The following is a 16,913-nucleotide window of genomic DNA, read 5'->3' on the forward strand; positions in this document are numbered from 1 at the left end:
AATCTGCACATTAACTCTGTGGGATGGTTTCTATGAGCTCTGTTTTACAGTTTAGGAAACAAAGACTCAAATAATTTACGTATTTACCCCTAAACATACAATTATAAAGTGATGGGGCTCAGAGCTAACCCTTATCTTTATATTTACAAAGAGTGAAGTTTTTGTCTAAATCAGTTAAGCAGGACATTTAGGTTTTTTTTTTTTAGTGTGTGTGTCTACTTTATTGAGTTTAGATATAAAGAAAAAAATGAAGCAAGTTTTGACAGCTAATGAAAATCCAGAGTCTAGAATAAGGTTTTAGTTCTATGATCGTTAGAATTATGACTTCTAAATTTCAGATTCAAAAGTCCTTTTGAATTTCATTTTAATCAGATAATCTTTAAATCATTAAAACATTCAAACTGCTCTCCAGAATAGTATTATCTGGTCTTTCTGAAAAGCAAAGAAAATATGAAGTCCCATTTTCAAAAGTCAAGTCCAAAAGAAAAATTCAAATTGTATTTAGGAAATCCATAAATAATTCACTATTTTTAATCTTTTTAAAAATGATTCTGCCTTTATGGAAATTACTGAATGTCAAATTGATTTCTACATAGTTTACTATAGATTTATTTCTAGTAATTGTTCATCTTCTGAAAAGCTCATGCCAAAAGTATGGAAAATGCATTTTCTAATAAATTATATAAAAATAAAGTTTGTTTGGATAATTTCTACATTTTGTAATTTCCAGGACAATTTATGTTCAAACCTAGACTCTTGTAAATTGTTTAAAATTGTCTAGGTTATCTACTTTATCAAGATCTAGTGCTTATGGAAAAACCCCTTAAAAACGCTGGTTGCCTCTACAGCAGTGCCGAGTGAGGAAGGGCACTGGTCGCACGCACCAGGCTGCTCATCTAAGGCAAATGTGCTTCGCTGAAGTGTAACCTAAATGATTCTCCTCAGAAGTGTTCAGGTTGGCGAACTAAAGAGGTCTGCAAAGCTTGGAAATCGGTTGGTACAAGCACAATAGTTAGAAAACTTAGAGAAATGACAGCTCTGAAGAGGAACAAACCGGAAATCAATTAAAGTCAAGCGAGATACTGGCATCTCAACAAGGGGATGAGAAATAAGTAAGTTCCCACTGGGAAGACTGAGATCGCTATAGCACCATGGTGTCCAGACAGGGGTTTGCTACGGAACCCTCTCCTCTCATGAGCTCTTACTTGGTATCCCAATATATGAAGCATAAATAAGTCAGAAAATTGTTTTTTTCCCTCCCTCTCTCCTTCTTTCCTTCTTCCCTTCTTCTCTAGTTTTCTTTTTTATTTCTTTCTAGAATAAGTTGTTTTACATGTTGGAGCTTCTAATATTCCCTTGTTATTTATCACCTATGGATATCAGGATTTACAGATGATGGATATAGTCTTGTATCAACCTCAACCTCCAAATTTTGTCTGCAATGTACTGTTTACACTACATCAAAACAGTCGTGATTCACATGGGCAAGTAGTTACTTACATGCTTACTCTATTGTATGGTGGTCATGCTTATCTTAAATTTACACACATGCACACAGATATACACATACCCAGGAGACTTCCTAACCAATGTCTTATTTCAGGAGTTCAAAAATTGAAATAGAAACAGGAAGAAAAGACTGACTTTAGCCTGTGCTTCAAACAAAATGAGGTTAACATGGCAGTATGACAGCATAAATACTACATATTCTCCAATGTGTAAACTTTGGTGTGTAACATATTCTAATTTGTAACTGAAGTATGTGTATTTTTCATTTACTATGAAAAAGTTAAAATGCATTTTAAAACTATGTAAATTAATGACTGCATAAAAAATAGTGAAAAGAGATGCTTTCCTTACAGAAGAATTCCAAAGAGCAAATGTGGGAGGAACAAAGGAAATAGAAAACCACCATTAGACACCACAGTCATCACTGCACGAGGGAGATGAGCTGAAGAATGCTAGAACCAAGGGGCAAAACTTTAAGGAGAAACACAGTACGTGCACAGCCTCAAGGGTCTCCTTCAGACGTTTATTAAACACGGTGGTGATCGAACATATGTCCCCAAACTCTGGACGCTAGGTCAGTGTGAATTTCTGACACTTTCCTGTGAGCGTGAACTGCACGCTGTGACTCTAGAGAGGAGGGCATGGAACGGAAAGGGCGACTTCACCACCTGCACCAGAACCAAGTCAGACAAACCCAGACTGAGGGATGTCCTACAAGTCCCCTGAACAGTACCCTCCACATTGTCAAGGTTATCAAACACAAGGGAAGTCTGAAGAGAATTCGTCACAGATGGAAGGGGACATGTGAACGTCAAAAGGACATGAGTGGGAAAATAATGAAATCCCAGAGTCTGCAGTTTAGGGAAATGTATGCATGTTAATTTCTTAGCTTTGATAAATGGACCATGGTTATGTAGATGCTAACATTATGAGGAAATGTACTCTATCCATACAACGGAATATTATTCAGCCTTAAAAAGGAAAGAAATTCTAGATATAGAGAACAAACTAGTGGTTACCAGTGGGGAGAAGGAAGGGGGAGGGGCAAGATAGGGGTAGGGGATTAAGAGACACAACTACCATGTATAAAATACATAAGCTACAAGGATATATTGTACAGCACAGGGAATATAGTCAGCATTTTATAATAACTATAAATGGAGTATAACCTTTAAAAATTGTGAAATCACTATATTGTACACCTGTCACTTATATAATATTGTACATCAATTATACTTTAATTTAAAAAAGAAAAGAAATTCTGACACAGGCTACAGCATGGATGAACCTTGAGGACATAATACTAAGTGAAATAAGCCAGACACAAAAAGACAAATGCTGTATGATTCCACTCATGTGGGGTACCTAAAATAGTCAAATTCATGGGCACGGAAAGCAGTGTGGTGCTTTCTGGGGGTCGGGGGAGGGGGAGGAAGATGGAGAGTTGTTTAATGGGCTCAGAGTTTCAGTTTTTCAAGATGTAAAGGCTCTGGAGATCTTTTGTACATGTGCATTTAGGTAACACTGCCACACTATTCACTTAGAATGGTTAAGATGGCAGATTTTACATTATAAGTTTCTTTACCACCAAAAATGTTTTTTAAAAAGTAGTCTCTCTTCCCAAGAAAACAACATAATTTAAAAGCAATATCTCAGGCCCTCTTGCTTCTCACCGCCCCCCCACCAAAGCTGCATATTGTATATAAAAACCTCAGAGACAAATTCTTGCACGCTGCTGGTAGGAAGAACCACATACCCTCCGCCTGGAGTCCCATGGAGGCCTCTGGATCCCAGACAGCAAGAGCAGCACCCCAGACCTCGCCTTCGGTTCTGCAGCTGCACATGCTGTGCTCAAAGCCCACCCCCCTCCTGGACACCGACCCAGCCCACCTGCCCTGCCTGCGGTCCTAACACCTCCACCAGACAGTTCCTGTTTTCATCTTCGTGCCATCGCTCTTTATTTCACTGTGGTTAACTCAGCTTCCCATCTTTAATCCCATTATTCAAGGAGTCCTAAACTCAACTGCATTTTCTTTCTTTTCCAAGGAAGGTATGTGACCCGAATGCCAGCAGCTTTCATCTCTTCTAGGTACGAAACCACGGGAAAGCAGATACAACCTAAAAATAGCCACACACTTCTTTTTTTAAAAAAATAAATTTATTTATTTATGGCTGCATTGGGTCTTCGTTGCTGTGCACGGGCTTTCTCTAGTTGCAGTGAGCCAGGGCTACTCTTCGTTGTGGTGCACGGGCTTCTCATTGCTGTGGCTTCTCTCGTTGCAGAGCACGGGCTCTAGATGCGCAGGCTTCAGTAGTTGTGTCTCGCAGGTTCTAGAGCGCAGGCTCAGTAGTGTGGCGCACGGGCTTAGTTGCTCCACGGCATGTGGGATCTTCCCGGACCAGGGCTCGAACCCGTGTCCCCTGCATTGGCAGGCGGATTCTTAACCACTGTGCCACGAGGGAAGCCCCACACACTTCTTAAATGTCCAGACAGAAATAACACGTCCAAGGGACCAAAATGTTTGTAGTTGGGATACCTAAATAAAGATATTTCCCCTTCCTGCTTTTTGCCCATATGTTTGAGTTTCCAAATTGCCAGATGTTTGGTGTCAGGGGCCCTGACACACCCTTGGAATTGGCACTGACATTCCCCCAGGTGCTCAGACGGGGACTTGGGGCCATCCTGGAGCCCTCACGGCCCTTCCCTCCACAGTCCTTGTTACCATCTCCGTTGCTTCCACCTGCGTTTGTTCACCATGAGGATAAAGACCATAGTCTCCTAACTGCCCCAGTCCCAGGTCCTCATCAGCCGGTCCAAATTCAAACCGTTCTCCTCAAGGAGCCACACAGTCCTTCTAAAATGGAAATGAATCTGGTCAACCCATTTCTTAGAACATTCTGATGAGTTCCCTTTATCTTTTAGCGGGACTGGCATGAGACATACAAGTGCCGCATTTAAGCCTGTAACCTGGCAACCCTCAAATCCACTTTCTTTAAAACTTGTTCAACATTTATTTAATGAGGGAGAAAGAAACCCTGTTAACAAAGATTTTAACAAAGATTATTGCCTGTTCTGTATACAATAAGGGATTTACTAGATGCTCTAAATATTAACGAACTAATCATCTTATACAGAACTGTCTTTCCCTATTTTAAACAAATCTTTTGTTACTTTAGTATCCTTTTTTTAAATTTTATTTTTGGCATGTCCTGCGGTTGTACTGAAAATCCAGAACAAGGCATCACAAAGATGCCTCTGAAGTCTTGGTTTGCGCTGGCTGAGCGGGGGTTGATGACATTTCGCTAAACCATTTTGCCATGAAGGTCGCTTCCCAGTCGCGTAAAGCAGTAAAACAGAGGAAACCAGGGTTAGTGCACAGTGTCTCTCCAGCTTATTCCAAAGATTGTTCCCAGAGCAACTGCTTGCTGGTCCACCCTGTAATCCGCCTCTAGGCTTTAGGGTAAGCTCCCAGCTCCTCAGCAGGGCACCCAGGATCCCCACATGTATCTTGCTGGCTCCCTGGTTTTCCTGGGCCTCATCTGCTCTGTGTCCCAGGCAATGGAATTGCTTGACACCTAACCAGAGGCCGAGCACTCTCCCCCTGAACTGTGCCCACTGCCCGGCACCGCCTCTCATCTGCTCATTCTTATCCATCCTGTGGAAACGGGGAGCCGCTAGAGCTGCGTAACTAAGGGACGTTTAACAGAGGGGTTGCATGCTGAGGTGCGGAAAGGAAAAGGGGTGGGAGGCACCCGAGGCCAACACTGCGGAGGCAGGGGCGTGAGGAACCCCACCTCTCGCCCCCCACCCACAGATCTCCCTCCGCCGTCTCTCACTCGGGGCTCCCCCAGAGCCAGGGAGGCCGTTATTGCAGGCCCCAGGACAAGCTTCCTGGGGCACAGAGCAGGACAGAGAAGGATCCAGAGTGTTTCTGGTGGGCAGGCACCCCCATCACGTTTCACATTAATATAGTTTCCATAATGCCTGTTCTGTTTGACAAGGTGGCAAAATGCTTTCCCTACGCTCCTTCCATCACCGCAACCTACAAAAATGTGTTATGTAATTGCTCACTTGTCGGCCTCCCGCTAGGTTTAAGTTCCTCGAGGGGAGTGTACCGCTTCATGTTCCCGTGACCTTAGGAGTTCCTGATCTAGTCTGAGGGCAGAGGCAGTGCCACCACACTGTGCCTGCAGAGCCAAGGCCTCAGGGCTGGGGGAGCACAGATATTTGAAGACTCAGGAAGGGGGGTCTGGAAGAGATTACACCACAGAGTAGACATTTGAACAGGGTCTGAAAGGGAAGGAATCCTTTTCTCTTAAAAACAAAGTTTGAAAACAAGCTATAAGAGCCCTTATAGAAGAGTGCCATAAATAATTTGTACATAGAATTGTTTCTTGCTGAAATTACTTTAGAGGTCATGTATGTTGTATTTATATACCCCCTTCCCAATATTTAAGCTCCATATATGACACTGTCTCTTTTCATTCTGTGCCCGTGGGTTCCAAATAATTCCCTGTGCTTCTTCCCATTCGAGTGCAGACCACTGCACTTCCTGAGTTCTTTATGGTGGATCCACATTGTTTCGTATGATGAAATTCATTATGATTCATTAAACTTGCTCATAAAAAGAGCTTGATATCCCCTGGGGCAAGTTCATTAAAAGAATCTCTTTGGTTCAATTATGAATCATTTCCCCCTGTATCCAAAGGCAGCTCTTGAGATGCAGCACGGCAAGGAGGCCTCACAAGGCAGATTTAGGAATCCGGCAGCCAAAAATCAGGGCCTGCACGGTAATTTCTGAATAAAAATATCGCCGTGGGAGAGGGAACGCCATATGGCTGTCTGGTGGTGCTCTCTGCTCGGCGTCAACTGAATTTCCAAGGACGGACTTGCACAGACGGTAATTATACCCTCGTGTGTTGTGCAGGGCTGTGTTTCATGCAGGATCTGTGTGAGCTGGTGGTGCGGCTCCATGCAGGTCAGAGACAATCTGCTTTATTATCCACTGAAGGATCGTAGACACTTATCTCCTGAAAACCAGTTTGGAAGACAAAAATTTAGATCTAAGACATTTCTCCTGTATCCCCTTTTCTTCCAAAATTAAAGGGAATCCCCCTCCTTGAGACAGAGATTTCATTCCTGCTTCTATTCCTGGGTCTCTCTTTGCAGAGTAACTGATGTGGGGACATTTCTCCGGTTACTTCTCAGATGAGTTTAATAGTAATATCAATAATAAGACATTTTTAAGAGCCACATGCAGACCTAATAGTTGGTTTTCAGAATGCATTTCCCAGGAAGCTCTCTAGGTGACATTTGTATGCCATTTCTGCAACTTGTCTCCACTCTGTAGTAGCCCTGACAATATTTTCACACTTAGTGAAACATGCACCATTTGCCCCTTGCCAAGTGTGTCACATTTCTGAATCAGAAGGTTATTTATTCATCTGATTTAGTGGCCTGTGGCTGCCAGCACAATGGCGGGATACTGCCAGGGGCAGAGGGAGGGGAGAGTGACAGCTGCTAATGTGGAGCTGGGGGGCCCCAGGCCAAGTGGATGCCCCCTGGAGGAGCAGAGCAGAGGAAGGGCCTGGGAGGAACCGCCCCAGCAGAAGGGAAGGGGCACCCCCTCTGCTGTTCTCTGGAGGGGCTCCTCTACTGCTGTTGGGTCCCAGCTTAATCTCAGGGTCCTGGAGACCCTGCCCCCAGCCCATGCTCAGCTGTCCTGTGGAGCCTCCATCCTCTGTCCTCCACCCCATCCTCCCTGCCAGAGCCGCCCCGGGTGGAGCATCTGACTTAGAAAAGGACACACCCGAGAGAGGCTTGGGAGGTTTGGGTTGTTGTTGTAGAAGTCTTTGAGTAATAGCAAAAAGTGGAAAACCAGAATAAATGACCAAAATATTTTTTTCAAGAGGGTCACTTTAGATACGTTACTAAATAGTATCTGACGCCAAGGAATTGTGCTGTGGGATGTGTCCCGGGGTTTCGGGTTGTGGAAAGTGTCCTGGGGCTTCGGGTTGTGCTGCTGTGGGTTTCAGGGCATCAGCCCCACCTCTCCTAAAAATAAAGCTTACCTAGATGTGTTTTGTAAATAACACATCTAAGTTATGTTTTTCTTAGTTTTTTTTTGGTTTTATTTTTACAGCTTTATTGAGATATCATTGACCATATACAAGTTGTATGAATTTAAGGTGTAAAACGTGATATTTTGATAGAAGTATATATTGTGATGTGGTGACTACAGTCAGGATAATCAGCACATCCCTCACTTCACACAGTTGCTGTGCGTGTGTGTGTGTGTGTGTGTGTGTGTGTGTGTGTCCCAGGCCATCTTCTCCCGTGAATAGTCTCTGTAACCAACACCACAATCACAATCACAGAGGAGCCCCTCCAGCTGCCCCTTTATATCTGCGCCATCACGGTTCCCTGGCAACCACTGACCTGCTCTTCATCTCTAGGGCCATTTCCAGGTTTCAAAAATGGAATCTTTCAGGAATAGTGCCTTTTCAGGTTTGACATTTTCCACCAAGCAAGATGCCCCTGGGGTCCATCCAGGCTGCTGCATGTACCATGGGTTTGTTCCTTTTTATTGGTGCATTGGGTCCCATTCTATAGATGAACCCCAATGGGTAACCTTTCACCCACTGAAGGAAACTTGGGTTGTTTCCAGTTTTTTGGGTCTTACAGAGAAAGCCATTATGAGCATTCACGTACAGCACTTCTGTGCACGTCAGTTTTGATTTCTCTGTGATAAACGCCCAAGAGCACAACTGTTGGGTTTTAGGGAGAGTGCACGCTAGTATTACAAGAAACAGCCAAGCTGTTTTCCAGGGCAGCCACACCACATTCATCCCCACCTGCAATGAATGGGAATTCAGTTTCTCTGCATCCTTGCCAGCCAGCATTTGGTGCTATGACTATTTCAATGTAAGTGCCCTACGTTGCTTATTTGCCACCCATGTCTCCTCTTCAGTGAATGTCTGTTCATGTCTTTGCTCACTTCCCAAATGGGTTATTTGTTTTTGTCACTGTTGAGACTTGAGAGTTCTTCCCATCTTCCAGATACAAGTCCTTTCTCAGACATGTGGTTTGTAAATAGTATCTCCCAGCTTGTGGTTTGTCTTTTCATCTTCATAAACCGGGATTTTCACAACACAAAAGTTTTGAATTCTGATGAAATCCACTTTATTAATTTTTTCTGTTTATGGCTCATGCTGTTGTAGGTCTCAGAACTCTGCCTGGCCCTAGATCCTGAGACAACTGTCTTCTATTTTTTTTCCCTAAAGTCTTACAGTTTTATATTTACATTTAAATCTATGACTCCTTTTGTGCTAAATTTTTACAAAGCGTGAGGTTTAGGTCAAGGTTTTTGTTTTTTATTTTTTCTCTCTATATATGTTATAGTTCCACCACGTAACATAAGATATACCATCTTAACCATTTTAAAGTGGACAGTTCAGTGGCATTAAGTACATTCACACTGATGTGCCGCCCCCACCACCATCCAGCTCCAGAATTTTTTCATCTTCCCAAACTGAGACTTTGTACCCATTAAAAAGGATTCCCCATTTCCTCCACCTCCTGGCTCCTGGCAGCCGCTATTCCATTTTCTGTCTCTAAGAATTTTACTACTCTGGGTACCTCGTGTAAGTGGAATCACACAGTATTTGTGCTTTTGTGACTGGCTTATTTCACTGAGCATAATGTCCTCAAGGTTTATCCATGTTATAGCCTGTGTCAGAATTTCTTTCCCTTTTAAGGCTGAATAATACTCCATTGTGAGTATATACCATATTTTGCTTATCTAAAAAAATTGAAAGCAGGGTCTGGAAGGGATATGTGCAGACCCATGTTCATAGCAGCATTATTCACAATTGCCAAGAGGTGAAATCAACCCAAATGTCCAGCAGCATTTTTTGAAAAACGACTTTTCCTCCATTAAATTGCTTTTGCTCCTTTAACAAAAATCTGTTTGGTGTGTTTGTGTGGGCCTGTTTCTGGGATCTCTACTCCGTTTCATTGGTCTATGTGTCCAACCCTCTGCGAACATCATGCTGTTTTGGTTACTGTAGCTTTTTAACAAGTCCTGTCCTAAAGTCAAGTAATGTGCATACTCTCACTTTATTCTCCTTTTTCAAAATTGTTTTAACTGTTATAGGTTCTTTTTCTTTCCATATCAGTTTTAGAGTAAACTTGTCTATATTTACACAACAACGTGCTGTGATTTTGATAGGAATTGCAGAGATCAATTTGCGGCCAAATGGTACTTTACTAGGTTGGATTTTCCAATCCTTGAATACAGCATGGTTTTCCTCTTATTTAGATCTTCTTTGATTTGTAATATAATTTTTGATTACACGTAGCTCCTCTGTTTTCAGAGAGGTTGAAATTCAGGAAATCCTCAGCAACAACGTTGGAGTTGTGTCCAGTGATGTGCTGGAACCAGTTCACACCAACTCAGGAGGGCCCACGGCACACGTTCCTTTCCAGTTCTGAGGTCAGTGATGTCACTGTGGTGGCTTGAAACTGGCCATGGACGGTGAGTGGACAAATGCTACAAAATGGGCTTTTCCTTCCTCACTTCCTTCTCTCTGTCTCTCTGTCTCTCCCTCTGGAGGGAATTGTTAAGGGATGGGTGAGAGACTGAATTTAGGAGTATCCCTTTGATGGAAAATCATTTGAGATTCAGACACTGAATTAATTTGAATCAAACAGTCTGTCTAGCATGTAGCTGGTATTATGTTGGGAATTCTTGAATTCAGTGGCCAAGACTTGACCTAAACTAGTGTTCACAGTGGCAATTTGTTAAAAACATTTATAATTAGAATAAGGCAAGCCGGTCTTAGCAAAGGTATGGCCATAATTACGCATCCTCTCCCTCTTCAAATCAAACCTTAACCCCAGCCCTACTGATTGCTGAATACAATCCTGTTAGCTAAAATTAGATCTTTTGATATTAACACACGTCAAGCTATTTGGTCATTGAGGCAGTAATTCTGATCCCAGTAGGGCATTTGGAAATGGAGAGAAGTGAATTGCACCCTCCTTTACTCCCCCACCAGCCTGTGAGCACATGGCCCAGACAGAGAAGTGTAGCGTGGAAAGACCTACCAATTCAGAATCAGCCCACCAGGGTCTGAACTCAGGTTCAGAATGCTCCCTTGGTCTGGCTTTAATCAATCTCTTTATTCAATTTATTGTAGTATTTTAATGATTACAACATTAATGCTATAATTCCAAAATATGTTCAGAGCTTTCAAAACATGGCAAGAAACCTAACAGACTACCCTCTTACTTCTGGGACCTGGGGCAGTGACGATTAATGTTGGCATGTGTCATCCTCCCACTATACTTTCTCCATATATTTAATTATTTAACTGCCTTGTTTCCCCCCTTTTGCTGGCTTTCCCCCAGAAATATGAGGTTATTTTTTTTCATTTAATCACATTTTGTGAATATTTTTCTTTGTCATAAAATAACGTTGTATGTGAACACTAGGAGACTTAATCACAGCTGAAGATCAAAATCACGGGCAAGGGGGCTTCCCTGGTGGTGCAGTGGTTAAGAATCCACCTGCTAATGCAAGGGACACGGGTTCGAGCCCTGGTCCGGGAAGATCCCACATGCCGCGAAGCAACTAAGCCCATGCACCACAACTACTGAGCCTGCGTTCTAGAGCCTGCAAACCACAACTACTGAAGCCCATGTGCCACAACTACTGAAGCCCACGTGCCTGGAGCCCATGCTCCGCAACAAGAGAAGCCACCGCAATGAGACGCCCACACACCACAAGGAAGAGTAGCCCCTGCTCACCACAACCAGAGAAAAGCCCACATGCAGCAACAAAGACCCAAAGCAGCCAAAAAAAAAAAAAAAAAAAATCACGGGCAAGAGACAGTGAACAAATCCTCTCCACGTGTCTGAGCATAAAATAAGAGGACATTGAGTTAAAATGTAGTAGGAAAGACTATCACAAGATTTTGGCAAGGAATTCCCACAGCTATGATTATGTTTAAGACACAAGAAACATCTGGATTAAAATTTTACAGGTGAGGGTGGAAGAGAGTTTGTGTAGTACTCTACGGGGAGCTGGAGAGTCTCTGTTCGGTAGCGACTGCTGTGACGGATAATTCATGAGGGATGAGGATGAGGCCAGTCTGTCCTGGACATTTTTGCCTTCCTTTTTCTGAGGTATTCAGTGACTCAGTTATAGTTTCAGGTCATACCCATACCTGGAACAACTACTTTATTAGCTGACAGTCTCAGAGATAAAAATGAAAGACAAAAACCCTTACTTTGGTCTGCAAGGGAAAAGCAGATACTGCACCTGTCAGTCTCAATGAGGGAGTTCCTTGATGGCCTACTGGTTAGGATTTGGTGCTGTCACTGCCGTGGCCAGGGTTCGATCCCCAGTCACGGAACTGAGATCCCACAAGCCGCATGGTGTGGCAAAAAAGAAAAAAAAAAGAAAAGAAAAACTCAGTGAGAAAGTCTGTGCATCAGACCTGCGATCCTATTACTGGAGTCGATGCATTGCAACTCAGGCACTGAGTCAGGCTCTGGTTGGGCTGTAGTGTGTAGAAATGTGGATGAGAACAGGACCTTATTGCACAGGTTAATGACATAAGAAAGGAGGAGGACAGGGAATTGCTCTCTGGATGAAGGACAGACATACACTCTCATCAGACATAGACCCAGTTTACTGAAATTGGTTATTTGCACACAGAGGTATATAGTGGAAATGCCATTCCTATACAAATAATATGTTATAAATAAATTAGCCCGTTAAATAGGCAACTTAAACCTAATTAGGGTTAATGATTTTTTATTTTCTAAAAGCCCACTTAAAAAAAATCAAATTAGTCCTATCTTACTTTATTTGGTCATTTGAACAGGGAGATTTTTACTGCCACAGCTGTTTACAAGGCTATAAAACCTCTTTGTAGATGAGTGGTTTTGGAAGCCCAGCCAGATTCCAGATTCACCTCCAGTATAACTGTCCTGGGGAGTCAGGTCCCCTCCCACTCCCAGAAACTCAACTTCACAAATGGCAGAAATGCAGGAAGCGGGTAGAGAGAAGGACCAATGATTTCCTTCAGAAAAAGAAAAAAAGACAGAATTCTTAAACACGCCACCATTTTTTGATAAGAAAAGGCAATAAACATTAAAGAATAATTAAAAGGAATGCTTATCAGGAATCAATCCAGCTTAGAAAATGAAAGGTGTTATAGATGTAACAAAGCTTCCTATTTTTAATAAGGGCAGGAGAAGGAGGAACAGGGGACCTCTCAGCTGGAAGGATGGCCTTGGACTCCTCGGACCAAATTCTAGGGAACTGGGCTCATGAGACCTATGCTCTCCTGCTTCCACCCCCCCTCCCTGCAGATGTAGTCGCTTGCATCTGCACCCTTGCTTTCAGAGGGTCACAGTATCTAGTCTTTATTTGCTCATTTACAGAAATTTTTCCAAGGTGAATCAATGTACTAAAAAACAAAAAAAGCATTAGGGCAAGGAATTGAGGATAGGATTTTGCTTGTGAATCAGCTTTTCTCGAGGGCAGGGCAGGTGATGAAAAGCAGAGCTGGATACAGAAAGAACCGGGTTCCGGTCCTGCTCTGTCACTGAAGAGCAGTGAGCTGCTGATGGTGAGCCCATCGCTCAGGGACCACAGATAATTTCTGCATCTGACATGAGACATGTGGGGGGCGGGCATCAAGTAGAGATTAAACACAGTGCAGGTAGAAAGCTCAGCATAGAAACTGTGGCATGTTCGAGCTTAGTAAATGAGAGCTGTCTTCATTGTCCTAATTCCCACGGCCCAGTAATGCAGACAGATCATGGGGAATTACGTGGGTGAAGACATGGAGCTGAGGTAGAAAAATCCCTGTGCTGAAGGACACAGGAACCTCAGAGATAGTTCAGGCTTGGTGCAGTGCTCTGCCCTCGCTGTCTGGAGATTCTTAACGCTTTCTGAACAAAGGAACCCACATTTTCATTTTGCTTTGAGCCCTGCGAATTTGGTGAGGATCTCATGGCAAGTAAGAGAAGGTGCCAGCTTCGCATCCAGCTGTCTGGCCTCGAAGCCCAGCTCTTTCATCTCAGTGGCTGATAAGGACCTTTGCAAAGACGGATAGAAGCTGACCCAGGAGCCACCCAACCCAGCCAACTCAGCACCATTCCTGGCCTCTGCTGTGATGGGACTTCATGATCCTGAATGAGTTAAAGGGGCAGATTAGATCTTCCGTTCTCATGGCTGCAGCTGGCTTGGTGAAAAGGGCTGGTGTTTTTGTTTTTAACATCTTTATTGGAGTATAATTGCTTTACAATGGTGTGTTAGTTTCTGCTTTATAACAAAGTGAATCAGCTATACATATACATATATCCCCATATCTCCTCCCTCATGCGTCTCCCTCCCTCCCACTCTCCCTATCCCACCCCTCTAGGTGGTCACAAAGCACCAAGCTGATCTCCCTGTGCTATGCGGCTGCTTCCCACTAGCTATCTATTTTACATTTGGTAGTGTATATATGTCAATGCTACTCTCTCACTTTGTCCCAGCTTACCCTTCCCCCTTCGCGTGTCCTCAAGTCCATTCTCAACGTCTGCGTCTTTATTCCTGTCCTGCCCCTAGGTTCTTCAGAACCATTTTTTTTTTTTAGACTCCATATATGTGTGTTAGCATACGGTATTTGTTTTTCTCTTTCTGACTTACTTCACTCTGTATGACAGACTCTAGATCCATCTACCTCACTACAAATAACTCAATTTCATTTCTTTTTATGGCTGAGTAATATTCCATTGTATATATGGGCCACATCTTTTTTATCCATTCATCTGTCGATGGACACTTAGGTTGCTTCCATGTCCTGGCTATTGTAAACAGAGCTGCAATGAACATTGTGGTACATGACTCTTTTTGAATTATGGTTTTCTCTGGGTATATGCCCAGTAGTGGGATTGCTGGGTCATATGGTAATTCTATTTTTAGTTTTTTAAGGACCCTCCATACTGTTCTCCATAGTGGCTGTATCAATTTACATTCCAACCAACAGTGCAAGAGGGTTCCCTTTTCTCCGCACCCTCTCCAGCATTTACTGTTTGTAGATTTTTTCATGATGGCCATTCTGACCCGTGTAAGGTGATACCGCATTATAGTTTTGATTTGCATTTCTCTAATGATTAGTGATGTTGAGCATCCTTTCATGTGTTTGTTGGAAGTCTGTATATCTTCTTTGGAGAAATGTCTATTTAGGTCTTCTGCCCATTTTTGGTCTGGGTTGTTTATTTTTTTGATATTTAGCTGCATGAGCTGCTTGTAAATTTTGGAGATTAATCCTTTGTCAGTTGCTTCATTTGCAAATATTGTCTTCCATTCTGAGGGTTGTCTTTTCATCTTGTTTATGGTTTTCTTTGATGTGCAAAAGCTTTTAAGTTTCATTAGGTCCCATTTGTTTATTTTTGTTTTCATTTCCCTAGGAAGTGGGTCAAAAAGGATCTTGATGTGATTTATGTCATAGAGTGTTCTGCCTATGTTTTCCTCTAAGAGTTTTATAGTGTCTGGCCTTACATTTAGGTCTTCAATCCATTTTGAGTTTATTTTTGTGTATGGTGTTAAGGAGTGTTCTAATTTCATTCTTTTACACGGAGCTGTCCAGTTTTCCCAGCACCATTTTTTGAAGAGGCTGTCTTTCCTCCATTGTATATTCTTGCCTCCTTTATCAAAAATAAGGTGACCATATGTATGTGGGTTTATCTCTGGGCTTTCTATCCTGTGGCATTGATCTATACTTCTGTTTTTGTGCCAGTACCATATTGTCTTGATTACTGTAGCTTTGTAGTATAGTCTGAAGCCTGGGAGCATGATTCCTCCAGCTCTGTTTTTCTTTCTCAAGATTGCTTTGGCTATTTGGGGTCTTTTGTGTTTCCATACAAATTGTGCAATTTTTGTTCTAGTTCTGTGAAAAATGCCATTGGTAGCTTTATAGGGATTACATTGAATCTGTAGATTGCTTTGGGTAGTATAGTCATTTTCACAATGTTGATTCTTCCAATCCAAGAACAGAAATAAAAGGAATCCAAATTGGAAAAAGAAGAAGTAAAGCTGTCACTGTTTGCAGATAACATGATACTATACACAGAGAATCCTAAAGATGCTACCAGAAAACTACTAGAGCTAATCAATGAATTTGGTAAACTAGCAGGATACCAAATTAATGCACAGAAATCTCTTGCATTCCTATACACTAATGATGAAAAATCTGAAAGAGAAATTAAGGAAAGACTCCCATTTACCATTGCAACAAAAAGAATAAAATACCTAGGAATAAACCTACCTAAGGAGACAAAAGACCTGTATGCAGAAAACTGTAAGACACTGATGAAAGAAATTAAAGATGATACAAACAGAGGGCTGGTGTTTTGAAAGGAGGCAAGTGTATGTACAGGATGAGTCATTCTCAAAATAGTTTACTCAAGAGTAGCTTAGGTAGGGATTAGTGAGTGTAGCAGAAGGTTCAGGAAAATTCCTTCAAGTGCTTTCCAAATATTTTAGGCTCAGGAAAATCCAAGGCCTTTTGTGCCAATGGCTTTTTTACTTTTAGGCTGAAAGCCATGTTTATTTAAAAAGAAAGGTAATGTAATCCATATATTCATCAATATTGTTTGTCAATTTCTGTTCCTATAAATGTTCTGAGCTTTTCTTTTGCTGCAAATCTCACACAAATTTCTTCTTATATATTTTATGGTGCAAAACATTTATGTCAGTTTCCTAAAGAAATTAACACATCACTTTTCCTCTATCTTTTTGCTGAAGCTCTGCGAATGTAAGCTGTGGTACCACATTACCTGGCAGTGTGCTGTGACTGTCCCCGGTCTTCCAGGGCAGCCTCCCCGAGTCGCAGTCTCATCCCCCACCTTTTTCCAGATACACTCTCCAACTCCCCCCAACATCTGTACAAGTGCAACCCCTACCTCAAGGTTAACTTAAGTATTAGGACTTGTGAGACCAGTGGAACTATGGGTTTCTAATAATGACTCTTGGAATTCATCTGCTATTTAACACATTCTTTTCCTGTGTTTTAAGATGATTAAATGAAAATTTTAAAGACTATACTGATGGTTTTAGTTATGTTTTAGTTAATTGAGTAAGTTTGTTCTGGTTGTTTTAAATGTGGGTATTGATGATTTATTACTTAAAGACTATGGATTGTTTAGTACAGGTGTCCCCAACCCCCGGGCCACAGACCCTGTTTGGAGCTGAGCTGCACAGCAGGAGATGAGTGGCGGGTTAGGGAGCAAGCAAAGCTTCATCTGCCGCTCCCCACCACTTGCATTACCGCCTGAACCCACCCTCTTACCCCATCCGTGGAAAAATTGCCTTCCACGAAACTGGTCCCTGGTGCCAAAA

At 42.4% G+C, this 16,913-nt stretch overlaps 1 long non-coding RNA gene across 1 annotated transcript; it reads left to right on the forward strand.

Moving 5' to 3' along the window:
* Window positions 1-6,319: 6,319 nt before the first annotated feature.
* Window positions 6,320-16,428, forward strand: LOC132504004 (uncharacterized). The gene is made up of 3 exons (XR_009534696.1): window positions 6,320-6,410; window positions 9,886-10,004; window positions 16,320-16,428. It is a non-coding gene; the product is annotated as an uncharacterized LOC132504004 (long non-coding RNA).
* The last annotated feature ends 485 nt before the right edge of the window (window positions 16,429-16,913 follow it).

Source organism: Lagenorhynchus albirostris, chromosome 1 (genome assembly GCF_949774975.1).
Source record: "Lagenorhynchus albirostris chromosome 1, mLagAlb1.1, whole genome shotgun sequence".
Taxonomy (NCBI): Eukaryota; Metazoa; Chordata; class Mammalia; order Artiodactyla; family Delphinidae; genus Lagenorhynchus; species Lagenorhynchus albirostris.